Raw genomic sequence first — 16,199 nt, forward strand, 5'->3', positions numbered from 1 at the left:
TTCTTGAGATAGGCCTGGATTGCAATGTATTTTCCTCTCAGGACTGCCTTCGCTGCGTCCCAAAGAGTTTGGATTGTTGTATTTTCGTTTTCGTTTGTTTCCATATATTTTTTAATTTCTTCTCTAATTGCCTGGTTGACCCACTCATTCGTTAGTAGGGTGTTCTTTAACCTCCATGCTTTTGGAGGTTTTCCAGACTTTTTCCTGTGGTTGATTTCAAGCTTCATAGCATTGTGGTCTGAAAGTATGCATGGTATAATTTCAATTCTTGTAAACTTATGAAGGGCTGTTTTGTGACCCAGTATATGATCTATCTTGGAGAATGTTCCATGTGCACTCGAGAAGAAAGTATATTCTGTTGCTTTGGGATGCAGAGTTCTAAATATATCTGTCAAGTCCATCTGATTCAATGTATCATTCAGGGCCCTTGTTTCTTTATTGACCGTGTGTCTAGATGATCTATCCATTTCTGTAAGTGGGGTGTTAAAGTCCCCTGCAATGACCACATTCTTATCAATAAGGTTGCTTATGTTTATGAGTAACTGTTTTATATATCTGGGGGCTCCGGTATTTGGCGCATAGACATTTATAATTGTTAGCTCTTCCTGATGGATAGACCCTGTAATTATTATATAATGCCCTTCTTCATCTCTTGTTACAGCCTTTAATTTAAAGTCTAGTTTGTCTGATATAAGTATGGCTACTCCAGCTTTCTTTTGGCTTCCAGTAGCATGATAAATAGTTCTCCATCCCCTCACTCTCAATCTAAAGGTGTCCTCAGATCTCAAATGAGTCTCTTGTAGACAGCAAATAGATGGGTCTTGTTTTTTTATCCATTCTGATACCCTATGTCTTTTGGTTGGCGCGTTTAATCCATTTACATTCAGTGTTATTATAGAAAGATACAGGTTTAGAGTCATTGTGATGTCTGTATGTTTTATGCTTGTAGTGATGTCTCTGGTACTTTGTTTCACAGGATCCCCCTTAGGATCTCTTGTAGGGCTGGTTTCGTGGTGACAAATTCCTTCAGTTTTTGTTTGTTTGGGAAGACCTTTATCTCTCCTTCTATTCTAAATGACAGACTTGCTGGATAAAGGATTCTCGGCTGCATATTTTTTCTGTTTAGCACACTGAAGATATCGTGCCAAGCCTTTCTGGCCTGCCAAGTTTCAAAGGAGAGATCAGTCACGAGTCTTATAGGTCTCCCTTTATATGTGAGGGCACGTTTATCCCTTGCTGCTTTCAGAATTTTCTCTTTATCCTTGTATTTTGCCAGTTTCACTATGATATGTCGTGCAGAAGATCGATTCAAGTTACGTCTGAAGGGAGTTCTCTGTGCCTCTTGGATTTCAATGCCTTTTTCCTTCCCCAGTTCAGGGAAGTTCTCAGCTATAATTTCTTCAAGTACCCCTTCAGCACCTTTCCCTCTCTCTTCCTCCTCTGGGATACCAATTATGCGTATATTATTTCTTTTTAGTGTATCACTTAGTTCTCTAATTTTCCCCTCATACTCCTGGATTTTTTTATCTCTCTTTCTTTCAGCTTCCTCTTTCTCCATAACTTTATCTTCTAGTTCACCTATTCTCTCCTCTGCCTCTTCAATCCGAGCCGTGGTGGTTTCCATTTTGTTTTGCATTTCGTTTAAAGCGTTTTTCAGCTCCTCGTGACTGTTCCTTAGTCCCTTGATCTCTGTAGCAAGAGATTCTCTGCTGTCCTGTATACTGTTTTCAAGCCCAGCGATTAATTTTATGACTATTATTCTAAATTCACTTTCTGTTATATTATTTAAATCCTTTTTGATCAGTTCATTAGCTGTTGTTATTTCCTGGAGATTCTTCTGAGGGGAATTCTTCCGTTTGGTCATTTTGGATAGTCCCTGGAGCGGTGAGGACCTGCAGGGCACTTCCCCCGTGCTGTGGTGTATAACTGGAGTTGGTGGGTGGGGCCGCAGTCAGACCTGATGTCTGCCCCCAGCCCACCGCTGGGGCCACAGTCAGACTGGTGAGTGCCTTCTCTTCCCCTCTCCTAGGGGCAGGATTCACTGTGGGGTGGCGTGGCCCGTCTGGGCTACTTGCACACTGCCAGGCTTGTGGTGCTGGGGATCTGGCGTATTAGCTGGGGTGGGTAGGCAAGGTGCACGGGGGCGGGAGGGGCAGGCTTAGCTCGCTTCTCCTTAGGTGATCCACTTCAGGAGGGGCCCTGTGGCAGCGGGAGGGAGTCAGATCCGCTGCCGGAGGTTTGGCTCCGCAGAAGCACAGAGTTGGGTGTTTGCGCGGAGCGAGCAAGTTCCCTGGCAGGAACTGGTTCTCTTTGGGATTTTGGCTGGGGGATGGGCGGGGGAGATGGCGCTGGCGAGCGCCTTTGTTCCCCGCCAAGCTGAGCTCTGCCGTCCGTCCGGGGGCTCAGCAGCTCTCCCTCCCTTTGTCCTCCAGCCTTCCCGCTTTCTGAGCAGAGCTGTTAACTTCTGACCTCCCAGACGCTAAGTCGCGCTTGCTGTCGGAACACAGTCCGTCCGGCCCCTCCGCTTTTGCCAGCCCGACTCGGGGGCTCTGCTTGGCCGGCGAGCCGCCCCTCCGCCCCGGCTCCCTCCCGCCAGTCCGTGGAGCGCGCACCGCCTCGCCGCCCTTCCTACCCTCTTCCGTGGGCCTCTCGTCTGCGCTTGGCTCCGGAGACTCCGTTCTGCTAATCCTCTGGCGGTTTTCTGGGTTCTTTAGGCAGGTGTAGGTGGAATCTAAGTGATTAGCAGGACGCGCGGTGAGCCCAGCGTCCTCCTACGCCGCCATCTTCCGGCGCATGCTACCTTTTCTGATGACATCCTTGAGCCCTCAACAATCCCCCATCCCTACTTGAAAATCTCTGCCTGCTATGACTTTTGCCACAGCATTCTGAGGTTATTTCTGGAGTGGCAATGATATTTTGATGTCCTCTTTTTGATGCAGCTATTTTAACCTGGGGACACTTTGATACAACCTACAGAAGACACTATTAACTTACATTTTCTCCAAGAATGAAAACATTTTCATTGTTTTTGATTATGTAAGTAATATGCACATACTTAAAAAAGTGGAAAATCTCATGACTTACTCCGTGTGTGTGTGTGTGTGTGTGTGTGTGTGTCTGTGAGAGAGAGAGAGAGAGAGAGAGAGAGAGAATAAAGGAAAGATAAATTTCTGAAGCAGATTCCTGGGTCAAAGATATACATATTTAAAATTTTGGCGTATGTTGCCAAACTGATCTTCAGAAAAATTTATATTTCATTCAACAATAGTTATTGAGGTGCGAGTGTGTGCCAAGTGCCACGTGCTAGATATTTAGGATACAATGGTGAGTAATGACAGATGTGATCCCTGCCTAGACTCGTGGAGTTTGGTGTAAGTGTTACTAAGGAAAGACACATAGTCCTGTTAGAGACGGCGGTAGAGAGGATTTGGCAGATTTGGGAAGTTCAAGGATGGCTTTCTGGAGGAAGAGACATTTCAGATAAGGCCTAAAGCTTAAATGGTAGTTAAGTAGACTAGTGGGAGCCATAAGAGTTCTTCAACCACAGCCTGTGCAAATGTGGCTGCAGGGCATTTGCAGAAAGTTTGCATAGCTGGTGTGGAAAGGGAAGGGCAGCCCAGTGTGAGGTGAGGCTGGAGATATGGATAGGGAGCAGGGCACAGATGCATTTGTAGGTTTTGCTAAGGACTTATTGTTGTTCCAGCAGCAAGGGGAGATATAAACAGGGTTTAGGGGTCATATTTGTATTTTAAAAAGATAACTTTGGTTGAGTAGAGAACTGATCAACACACATAAATGAACACGGTTGACAAGTTAGGAGGCTATTGTAGTCATTCAAGTGACAGATGACACTAGCTTAAACTAGTGTGAATTACAGACAATAATGTGATCAAGGCAGAAATACAGAAAAGTGGATGATTTTATAATTTGACCAATACCAGAATCATAGTGGATGTCACTGATCTGTCTTTGCCAATCCAATGCGTGTGTAATATATATATGACATATATATTACACATATAATATGGATTATATGTATAACTTAAATAATTTTCCTTTGATTATTAGTGAGGTGAAACATTTTTTGTATTTCATTGGCTATATTCACTTTTATTTATTTCTTCTTTTGAATTATCTGTACCTATCCTTTGTTCATTTTCTTATTGGGGTACATACGCTTCTTCTGTTCCAGGATCCAGTCCAGGATTCCACATTGTATTTGGTGTTTATTTCCCCGTTGTCTTCTCTGGTCAATGAAAGTTTCTCAGGTGCATATATTTCTATTAATGATTTGAAGAAACCATTGTTATATTGATTCAGGGCAGAGCTTGGTAAGAATCCAAGTATAAAATCAAGGTAAACTTAAACAAATTGAAAATTAAATGACAGTGTGTGATATACATTGCAAATATTTATTCAGTTTTATTTAAAACTAGATTTAAGTTTGGATGTTTGTATATATATATGTGTGTGTATATATATATATATATATATATATATAAGTTTGGGTGTTTGTGTATATATATGTGTATATACATATATATGTATATACATATATATATATATGCTTATGTGAGATATCATTGTCAAATCACCATCTTTTCCTTCATTTTATGGTTTTGGCATAGTGCTTAGAAGTCCCTCCATCCCAATGGATAGAACTATTTATGTGAGTTGTCTCATATTACTTTTACAACCACACATTTTCAGGTTATATCAAGTAAGATGAAAAACAGACATCTTCACCCTTCCTTATTCGCTTCATCCTTGACTTCACCAGATGGGATGATAAAAATCAGTACTGAGGTCATGCTTATGATATAAGCAATGTCAAAATAACAGCATACTCTGCTCTGAACTACTTTGACTTTGCACCTAGCTTGGGTACTGACCAAAGCCTCCCCATATCCATGGTATTCTTTAATTGTTTTATCAGTCCTACCAGATCATGGATTCCTCGAGGGCAGGAATCACATTCATCTCCTTTTGCATAATACCCACGTAGCTGGGTCCTCCTTAGAAGTCTCTGCCAATATAGCATTCCGAAGCATCTATTCATGGAAAGAACTCAAACTCTAAACATTGACAAAAATGTAGATTTTGTCAAAAGTTTTGTGAGGTATTTATTGGAAGTGAGAATCCATCATAAGTCACACAGCATGACAATCAAATGTCTATATGAGGCAGCATATTTGTCCACTTTGTCTCCTCCCCCTTCTACAACCAGTCTCTAGTCAGAGTAAAAACAACTAGTCAGCAAAATAAAACCTGCCATGTTAGCCTGATGAGGGTCACATGTTTTTTTTTTGTTGTTGTTGTTGTTGTTTTTCAAACTTCCTTGAGGGTTTTAGTTCATCTTATCAAGGCTGTTTCCCTTGGTGTGTTTATCAGGAACTTTTGTGTATGATAGTCAATATATGCTTGTGGAAATCAATAAACTGGGCAACAATGCTGTTCTGATGCTGGACTTAAGCAGTGACTCAGTTGGTGTCTAGGAGGCAAAAAGATCTTCCTTTACTAATTCCTTTTTTGTCTCCATTTCATGGAGAGAATTAGGACTTTATTGGAAACCCACCATAGTTTTATGGGCTATCAGATCAAGTTAATTGTAATAAGGATCCACCTTAAATTCTCACCAAAGGGCTTAGTTACTAAAGCAGCATTTTCTTAAATGGTCCCTTAGCACAGACTAGAGGACAATGTTATTGCAAAGTGAGCAGATGGTCTGGGTGAACTGAAAATATGGATATCACCTGTCTGTCCTAGGTGGTTAGCCAGATGCAAATCCATTTGGGATAAAGGCTTCAGGGTAGAAGCCAATGGCCCCCAAATGGGAAGTTTTATCTCTTCCCTGAGGAGTCTGGAGAAAGAGTTGAGACATTGTGTATCATTGGACAAAGTAGATGTAAACGTTCTTGGTTCTAAGGAGCAAGCCATGTGCACACAAGTGAGCAAACCAGATTATAGGGGGTTAGGAAGGTAGCTGCTTGATGCTTCACCCAGGCCTAGATTAAGAGCAGGGCCATGGGACGTTTAAATATCATCTGAGCACCAGCCCACAATATGAGTTCAGGTTCAAGTTACCAGATGCCCTGGCACCTAAATTCTGGCCTAATGGTGAATAGAGTCATTTTTATTCTTTTCCTCCCTTCTTTCATTTTCTTTCTTTTTTCTTTCTTTCTTTCTTTCTTTCTTTCTTTCTTTCTTTCTTTCTTTCTTTCTTTCTTTCTTTCTTTCATTCTTTTTTAAAATTTATTTAATTTTGAGAGAGACAGAGACAGAGACAGAGTGAGCAGGGGAGGGGCAGAGAGAGGGGAGAGAGAATCCTAAGCACACTCCACGCTGTCAGCATAGAGCCTGATGTGGGAGACAAACTCATGAAACCATGAGATGATGACCTGAGCCCAAATCAAGAGTCAGACACTTAACTGACTGAGGCCACCCAGGCGCCTCTCCTCTTTCATTTTCTAATGGCCTCGTCCTGCTTCCTGGGCCCATTTCAGTCTTAATTTATCTGTAACAATTTTGCCTTCTGTGAACTTATCTCTTGATGATGTGACATCACTTTCTTTTAGCTTGAGTATCCTCATCTGAAAAAAAATGGAAGGAAAATGAAAGATGATATAAAAGAGTGACCAGCACAGGACTGGACACCTGGTAGGTGGTCCTGTAGCATCTTAGGAGAAGCTAAGGCTGATTTCAGCTGTCAAGACTGAGGCTTTTTCATTCTCTCAGGCCATTGGTGAGACCGTGCCTCGAACAGAGCGACAGAGGTGGCAGAAGCCTTGCTCTTTACTGATTCCTTGCCACATCAAAGCTCTCAGCAGTGAGATCTCTTGCCCATTCTGAAAGCCTGGATGATGGCTCCCTGGTATCTCTTCATATGCCACAGCCCATGAGCTGCAGCTTCTGTTGACCCCTCTCAGGGTAAAACAATGGGCTGGCGACAGCTGCGGGAACCACGGGAAAGAGCCAGCAGAATCCAAGCTGTAACTGAGTTAATGACACTGTGGCATTGGGGTGGCTGTCTTGAGGACTATCAAAAAGAGAGAAAGAAGGAAAAACAAGAAAAAAAAATCCCAGGCCCCAAAACAAAGACAGATGTTTTGACTTAGGACAAAAGCATTAAGAGCCGTTCAGAGATTTGTTTTCCTAACAGCAAATAGATACTTAATTGGTTTAAAATAAATCAAAAGATGTTTTATATTTACATCAAAATTAACCCAAAAAGGAAGATCAATGAAAATTGAAACCTCTCTACTCTATTTTCCCTCTTTTCTTTCTTTCTTTTTTCTTCTCTTCCTCCAATACAATAAACCTCCTTCTTCTTAAGAATTTTACATGTCAAAATAACAGCATGCTTAGGTAAGCTGGAACCAGCACTACCCTGGATATAATCCATAAATGGCAATCTTGGAAATGCCACCCCTCATCTTGTGCTGCTCTGTGACTTGAATCTGATTGAGGCATAAACCTCTCTGGATTTACATGTGAGTATAGTGTGGTAATGATGTCAGGGAAGACCAGTGATCGCCAGCATTTGTGGAATAGTGCAAGAAGCCCATGCCTAGGACTCAGGAGACATAGGGTATAGTTGTGAGTTGGATCCTAATTGATGTATGACTTTGGGAGAGTAACTCAATCTCCTGGGGACTCCCCTTCCTATGGTCTCTTCCTTGTTTAATAGTCAAAGTATATGTCTTGGGCAGAGAGTCTGTTTACAGTTATGGAGCTTAAGAAACCCACTCTGGGGGCAAGTCAGGGTTGAAATCTAGCCTTTGCTCCCCTTGCCAAGATTCTGTCTCCCCAAAGGGGAAACTTGCTGAGACCCTGATAATGAGCCTGGACAAAGGCACTTCCTTATGTGGGGCAGAGATGAAGAGAAGGGGAGGCAATTTTGAGAGCCTGGGCCCTGAAAGCCCAAGGATGTGCCTTGGTCAAGAGTGACCATGGGGCGCCTGGGTGGCTCAGTCGGTTAAGCGTCCGACTTCGGCTCAGGTCACGATCTCGCCGTCCGTGAGTTCAAGCCCCGCGTCAGGCTCTGGGCTGATGGCTCAGAGCCTGGAGCCTGTTTCCGATTCTGTGTCTCCCTCTTTCTCTGCCCCTCCCCCGTTCATGCTCTGTCTCTCTCTGTCTCAAAAATAAATAAACGTTAAAAAAAAAAATTTAAAAAAAAGAGTGACCAAAGGCAAGTCTAAAGGAGACAATCTGGAGTAGTTTAGGAGATGGAGGAGGAGACTGAGAGTCAGTGGGGAGAGGAATCTGGGGAGAAGTCTGTGGGAGGCAGAGAGAGGAACCCTTCTCCAGATGTCAGGGTGATTTGGAGTGCAGCCTAGCCTCAACTGATAAGATGCAGAGAAACCAGACAGGGAGGAGGGTGCATTCATACTGACCTACACCATTATGACAGATGCTACGTTTTGCTGGGGTTTTGAGGAGGGCTGCGTGTTGGGGGGTGGGCACGGTCTGGGAGAGGGTGGGGATGAGAGAAGAACATGGGATGAAACAGACTCCAAGCCTCTGCTTTTAGGTAATGTGTGGCTGTGATTTGTCTACTTTTATGTAGTTGAATAGATTTTGTTCCTTAGAGAGTCTACACTCTTGTAGTAAAGTGGATTGTTTTGTGCCTAACCGAGCCTGACTGAGTGGACTCACGTTGTGTTTTGAGGTTCTGAGATGGAGAGATGCTGAAGAGAAGTGACCAGGAAAACAGAAGAACCGGGGTGATATTAAAATGAGGCAGACCTATTTGGAAGACCCTAGACCTGGTCAGTCTTGGAAGATGACATGGATTATGATCTGAAAGGCTGGGTCAGGACATGTGAATACGCTGAAGACAGGGACTGTAGAGCTGGGTTAACCAGAGGCTCTCTTGGGGCATCTTTACAAGGGGGCAAAGCCAGGTTCCTGGATGTCTAAAGAGAACGGCTCCCCAAAATACATTCAGACCTGTAGGATCTGGGGACAGCAGGAGAGACTCCTCTGGAGAATCCGGGGAGTGAAGGGGTACCTGAGAGTGAAAGTGTGTGAAGAGGGTGTTTGTGAACTGGGGTTGGGACCAGAAGGAGTGCTCGACCGTAGGTCTGGTTTCTTAGGTGGAACAGTAGAAGCAGGCAGCACAAGTAAGGTCCCAGTACAAACTGACATTCGTGCTGTGCTGGGCTGAGCCCAGTGTAGGAATTGGTGGAACCTGTATTATGGCGTCACTCCAGAGCTCACACCCTGGACTCTCCCAAAACATGCTAAAGAGGTGTGTGTGTGAGCAGTGTGAGCTGAGGGCACACAATGGAGGGGGGCACTGTTAAAATCTCAAAGAACAAAAAGCTGGGTAGCAATCGGGCTTTACCACCTGGTTTGGAGGCTGAGGAAAACAAGGGGAGCAGACATGAGGAATTTTGTCGTGGAGTGAGAATAGCACCGGGTTAGGTGAGTTAGAAGATGGGTGTTGGCTCTTCCTCAGGCAGTTGACCTTGCTTACCAAATATGGGCCTGTTGGCCTTTTTTTTTTTTTTTAAGTTTATTTATTTATTTTGGGAGAGAGAGAGAGAGAGAGAGAGAGTGAGCAAGCGAGCAGGGGAGGGGCAGCAAGGGAGGGAGAGAGCAAGAACCCCAAGCAGGCTTCTCATTGTCATTGTGGATCCTGACGTGGGGCTCGAACTCATGAACTGTGAGATCATGACCTGAGCCAAAGTCAAGAGTCGGATGCTTAACTGACTGAGCCACCCGGGTGCCCCCCAAATGGGCACCTTGGTCTAGATGGTTCTTTTTAGCTCTCTGAGACTGAGACAAACCTCATGCTCCATTGCTGAGTAGCCTCAGCTCAGTCTTCAGAACTGCCAGAGGACTGTCTACATTAGCATTGCTGCAGCAGAGGTACCCATCACCCTGCATGGAAAGTCAGTGTCTAGATAACAAGCCTGAAGCACCAGTCCTGCAGCTCCTGAGTGTGGGTTCATGGCACACACTTCCCACTGTGATAGCTGCTGCTAGCTGGACTTGCGGTGCTTGTACATACTATCCAGAATCTTGGCATCACTTATTTTTATTTGGCAGATGGGAAATTCAGAGTTCAGGAAGGGTAGGTGGCCTGCCCAATGTCATAGAGATGGCAGTCAAACCAGACAGATCCTTCTCTACTTGATTTCCCCCAAATTGAGCCCATCTCCATTTTCACACCTTGAATCACCCTAATTTCTTCAGACTCCCAAATTGCTATTTCACAAAAGAGAATTATATTCTTTGTACCCAACTCTAATACCTTCGTGGAAATAATGGTCCCTGGAGCACACTCACTTACAAAAAGTCACCCTTGACAAATATTGTCAAATTAAGATTTGTAGGCCAGGAAAGAAAATCAGATAAAATTATATTCTTCTGTTCCTTTAAATCTACCATAAAACCAAAAATCTTTAATGAACCAGAAAATCCACAAAAACCATTAAGTTAAAAATAAACTTTAAAAATTGACCGGAAATCAACAAGAATAATAGAAAATGTAAAACCTGCAGACTAGAGCATGATTATATTATTGATCTGAAGGATTAAGGCAAAGAGAGGGGACTCCAGGTTACAGGATGATGAATATTTGCTACCCTTTGACTGAAAACTTCCAGGCATGATGGGTGGTTAGGTTTTAGGACCTCAGGAGGAAGCCACTTTCTCTGTACCCTCACCATGAAGACGTTTATTCAACAGACTATACTCCAAAACAGTTTTATTGGCAACTTCTGATGTCGCCATACGATCAAATCAAATCAAATTGCTTGTAAACAGCATAAGCTTTACATATACAAGTGGTACCTTACTCCAGGGGCCAGAGTTTAGGTCTCAACCACTGTTTTATCCTCAGGAGACCTGGACACCATAAATATTTGTTGAACAAGTGAATCAAATATTCTACAGATAATACCGTTTTGATATTATTCTTTCTGATTATACTGATATCCCTCTGATATTCTGATTTTGTGGGGTGAGGGATGCTCATTTACTATCTATTTGCAACCTAAAAACTTCCCTGGGGGGTTTTGTTGCATCCTATTCTGTTTGGAGGGAACCTACAGAAAAGGAGTCCTTTCATTGACAAGGAAGATGGAGGAGATGACATCGACCATCCTTTCAAGAGCCAAGATTCTAGGAATGTGGATGCATCAGGGTTCTCCTGGTGATATGACGTGATTTATCCTTGCCTTGCTCACTGCCATCCTTCTCTGGTGGCCTGGCTGAGCTGTCTCAGTATATTCATTTCTGCTCCTAGAAGCCCAGACATCATTTGACTTCTATGATCCAGTCCTTGGAATTTTCTTTTTCAAACCATAAATACAACAATAGAAGGTACGCTGAAGTAGTTTTTTAGGTTTCTTTTGAGGGCAGACTCCATTCATTCATTTATTCAGCTGATATTATTGATCACTTATGAGGTGCCAGGCACTTTGCTATTACTGTAGATCCAGCCCTAAACCACACAGACAAGTCCTTTTTCTCATAGAACTTGAATATTGATGGCTGGGAGAAGTGCCCCAGTGGTGTGGGCTCTGCCATGACCGGCCTCCACCTCCCCACCCCACCTCTGGGCAGGCTTTGCAGTAGGAAAGGAAACAATAGCATGCCTGTTAAGTCTGGGTAAGTAACAGAGGTGGCATCAAGACCTCACAGTTTTAGGCTTATTAATTTTGTGTTTATATGGTTTTTAGGATTTTTTACATCCTGACTAACCAAGGTTGCTAGTGCAAATGGCCACATAGAGTAGGAGGAAGTGCTCCACGCCATGACTGCCCCCCAGCCTGTTACTGCACCACCTTTGCACCTTGGCCCTTTTCCTAGTGGAAGTTGCATAGCACAAATGGCTTGATTCTGATACTCTCTGGGACTATTTGGGTTAAGACTTAGGGTCAACATTCTGCTACCTTGCCCTCCAAGAGTGCCCTGGTGTGAATATTTTCTTCTCTCTAAGGAGCCATGTAGTATAGTAGCTAAGAGGCACCAGACCTCAGCTGTGGTCTTGGGTCTCTCAAGACCTTCTTCTAGGGTCAGAGTAAAGCAGGGTTTTAATCTGCCCTGTGAGTTCTGTGATAATGCTTTGCCTCATGAAACAGCGAGCTCTGGTCCCCTTTGCTTGGGCTTCCTGCAAAGAGCTTTTGGGGAAGGTATGAACCCCGCCAATGCTCCTTGCCTTCCTGGGCTATAGGTATATATGTGGTGAGACACTATGAAAACTTCCAAATAGCACTGATGAAAGGAGACAAATCAGTGATGAGTTTCCTTCAGGGCTTCTGTGTGATGGAGTATTTCACCCAAACTCTGGGATGACTCCATCCCAATTATCAGTTTTATTTTTAGGAGCCCTTGAACAGGTCTCACCTGGTTATCAGAACTGGGTTGGAAAGATGGCTGGCTCCATTCTACCCAGATCCCAGGGAGCATGATTCATTTGGCCAAATATTTGGGAACTCCAAGAGATGGTTTCATCAACTACCAAAATAAATTAATCACAACAACTCCTTGAAGCCACTGAAAATCCATTCTGGAACATGGTTATAAATAAAAAAAAATAATCAAAATAAAGAATTGGTGATTGGTGTTTGGGGACTATGGGAAGAGTGAAATTTTCCCTCAAGATTTGCCTTTGCTATTACAAGAATTTATCTTGCTGGACTCTGTTTCATCCTGTTCTGTTGCCTGGTGATGTATACATTGCCTTTTTGATAGCCAGAACTCTGCCTTCCTTTTCCCCTTTTCCCATCCCTCCCTTGAAGCAGGGAGGCAAACAAACAAGACACAAAGGAACAGAGCCAAATACTACAAAACATTAATGGAATATTTGCTCCAGATGAGATTTTTAAAGAGGCACTTTAAATGCAGCAAAGACCTAAGCACTCACATCAATGTTCCTGTAAGCAGAAAATAAAATCTACAAATAAAGTTTTAGTGGAAGGTGTATCACTTTATTTTATTAGTATTCATATTCCAAACTCATGTATGCAATTGTGGAGAACTTCATGAGACAATATTGCTCTTTGGAAACAGTCAACAGCCCCAGATCAGCCTAATAAACATTCAAAATATCATCCACACCAGGCACAGGTGTTTTGAAGTTGCCACCTGTGCTGATGTTTAGTGGGCTAGAACTACGAACACCACCATAATTTGTGCTCTGGCTTTGCATCCCACATGCCACTGCAATGAAATGACCCAATTTGTCCTGCCTCTGCCTTGGAGGGGACAGGGTCTCCAGGATCCTCCTAGCAATATACCTGTCGTCCACTTTATTATATTTATGGTCAGAATGACACTCCTCCCAGCCTCCCCTAACTGTTCAAGGACAGGTTAACTCTGAAGAAAAGGTGCTTGAGGGTTTCCTGGACTGCTCTACTGTTTGATCTGGCCTCTGACTCACAGTTGTGCACAGGTGAGGTCTTGAAATCTAGACCCTGGCGTCCTTCCCCAAGCAGGTGCAAGATGGTGAGATTATGCACAAACCTGGGCCAGCACCAGGGTTGTTTTTTTTTGTTGTTGTTTGTTTTTTTACAAACTGGCCTGGCCTTAGAGAGGATCTATTAGACTATAGGAAATGCTGGTGCTTTGCTACTTATAAAGAATGAATCTCCTCGCAGCTTCATTGAAGCTTCCCAAGGGCATTCCCATTTTGACCCCAAAGCATCTATAAGTGACTTTTCCACTTTACAGGCACTTGTTCCCAAGTCTGGTGTTGCTCTCCTCACTCCTGAGCCACTTTAATGATAAACCAAGAATCATAAATTCCCAATAGAGGTAACTCCACTTTTGAATTGCTTATGGTTTAAAGAGAACTTTCAGATTAAAGACAGGGAAGAAACCTGAGGAAAGCCAAAGATTTCAGCAGAATACATTTGGATGGAAAGGCATCCTAAAGATGCCCCAGAGGGGGAAACCACCCAAATTGCAGCCTAAGAACCTGGGGATGTGTCTGACCCAGATAAGTAGGGTTTGGTTTAATCTTTAGATTCTGGTTGCTTAATTCCCAGACTATTTGCTGTCAGAGCTGCACAATCAATTGGCCTAAGGAGATAAGGGACCTGTTTAGATTAACATCAGAAAGAAAAAAATGGCACATGCTCTGGAGGAAGTGTCAGTTTTTCTCAGCTAACAGGCAGGGAAGGTAGAGCCAAAAGGAGGTGCTGGATAGTTCCATCACATTCCACCTAACTGGACAAACCGCTAGACTGTGGGAGTGAGGAGGCAGTGATCCGATGTGAAGGGGGCACTGTGCACCCAGGAGACAATATAAAAGGAGGGTATAACACAGAGGACTGTGTCCAGCCTCAGTGACAGAGTGGCTCAGAGCACAGGCTTTCAAGACAGAATTTCCTGGGTCACATCTGATGCTGCCATTGTATCTTACTCAAGGGCCTTAACTTCTTGGTGCCCCAGTTTCCTTTTTTTGTAAAATGGAGCCAGTAAGGCTGATATGCAGATCAAACAAGTAACAGAGTTTACAACCATGCTTGGCATATAGTTATTACTATGATTGTCACTATTGCTGTATTTGCTGTTATAGCCTCCCACCCAGGTTTCACTCATCCGGACGCTTATGTTTCAATAGCTCCTAGTGGTTTATGGTTCCAGGACCCAAACCCAGATTTACAGAATCAGAATCTCTCTGGGAGAAACCTAGGAACCTGTATTTTAATAAATGTCTCAGGCAAGTCTGGAAAACACAGAAAATTCCTCATCTGGACCCCAGACCCAATCTAGGATGGAACTTCCATCACTTAGGCCCACTTTGCCTCTCCTCGTCTACCCGGTCCCTGGGACATATCTTCTTCTGGACCATGCAGCATTCTGTCTTCTTATCTTTGCTTGAGGAAGGCTTTCTTCTCCAAGTACACGTGGAGCTCCCTCTGCACTCTGCTACTGCCACGGCCTGGAAAGCTCTTTCTTTCCCTCTCATTGCTGAGCAGTCCCCAGTTGTCTGTATACCAGTGCTGGGCATTTTTCCTTCTTTGAGGGCTTCTCTGTCTCCTTTCCTCATCCGGCAGAATTTCTCATGCAGCAGAGCTAGATGGTTGTCTTCTGTCTACTGGCTCCCCTGCGGTTCTCTTTAAGAGGGACTGGATTCCAATCATGAGATGCTAAGGTGCCATGACCCGTTTGTCACCAGCTGGTGTCTCCTAGACCAGGGATGGCAGGGCATGAATAAGGAGATGATCTAGTCTCTCAGGAGTCTGACCCTGCACTTTTTCTCACACTTGCTGGTACTGGTCTCACATCACATGCCAAACCCTCGGCCTCTCCACAGCCCGTTTAAGCCCTTTTCCTGCTGTCTGGCCCAGGTCCCCAGAACTGCTCTATGGCCCCTCTTTTCTCTCCACCATCATTGCCCACACAGGATGTGGGTCGCCTCCCCACTGCCTCTGCTCAGGGCTGGAGACAATCCAGTGTAACCACCACCTTGGTCTGGTCTGCCCCAGGGTGAACTGCTGGCTCTGACCCAGGGAAAGGACATCCCTCCACTCCAGCCACAGTGGCCCTGCTGCCAGCCAGGAGGAATCTGTGAGTTCTGTGAGCCTGCGGTGATGAGGAGGTCAGAGAGGAGGCTTGGGGCCATAGTCCAGCCCCAAGGGACAGACCTCCCTGGAGACTTGGGAACCGGCCAAGTGGCAGCCAGGGGGCAGACATTCCTGGTGTTTCTGTTGCTGCCTTTGCCACACCCTGGGGCTCACCACATGCTCTTTAGGTCTGATGTTTGACCTGCTTTGTTAGCAGATCCCATCTCCCTTCTGCTTCTTCCTTTGCCACAGAGGGAGTGGGGGGTGGGGGTGGTGGTGGCAGCAAGGCCAGAGGAGGTAGGAGGGGGAGGGAAAGGATGCACTGTGACTTTAGGTGTATGATGACTCTAGGTGACTGTAGCACCTAGTCATGGTGCAGGGAAGCTCCCAAGGCTTGGGGCCATGCCTGAGGAAGGTCCTCTGTCTTCCCATGTGGTCATTTCTCCAACGGCAAGGAGAGGACAGTGAGAAGGCACAAGCAATGGTGCTATACCCCAGGACTATTTATTAACTCCTTTTTGTATAGAGTCTATTCCTTCTCCAATAATCAAAGTTGACTTTTTGAGATAAGAGATACATGGCTTCTACTTTAATTTATTCTTTCATTCAGCAAATACTCACTGGGAACATTACTCTGCCTGGGCCCTTGGGGTAAAGGTGCTGGGGAGAATTCTA

The sequence above is a fragment of the Neofelis nebulosa genome, chromosome 7 (assembly GCF_028018385.1).
Source record: "Neofelis nebulosa isolate mNeoNeb1 chromosome 7, mNeoNeb1.pri, whole genome shotgun sequence".
Lineage (NCBI taxonomy): Eukaryota > Metazoa > Chordata > Mammalia > Carnivora > Felidae > Neofelis > Neofelis nebulosa.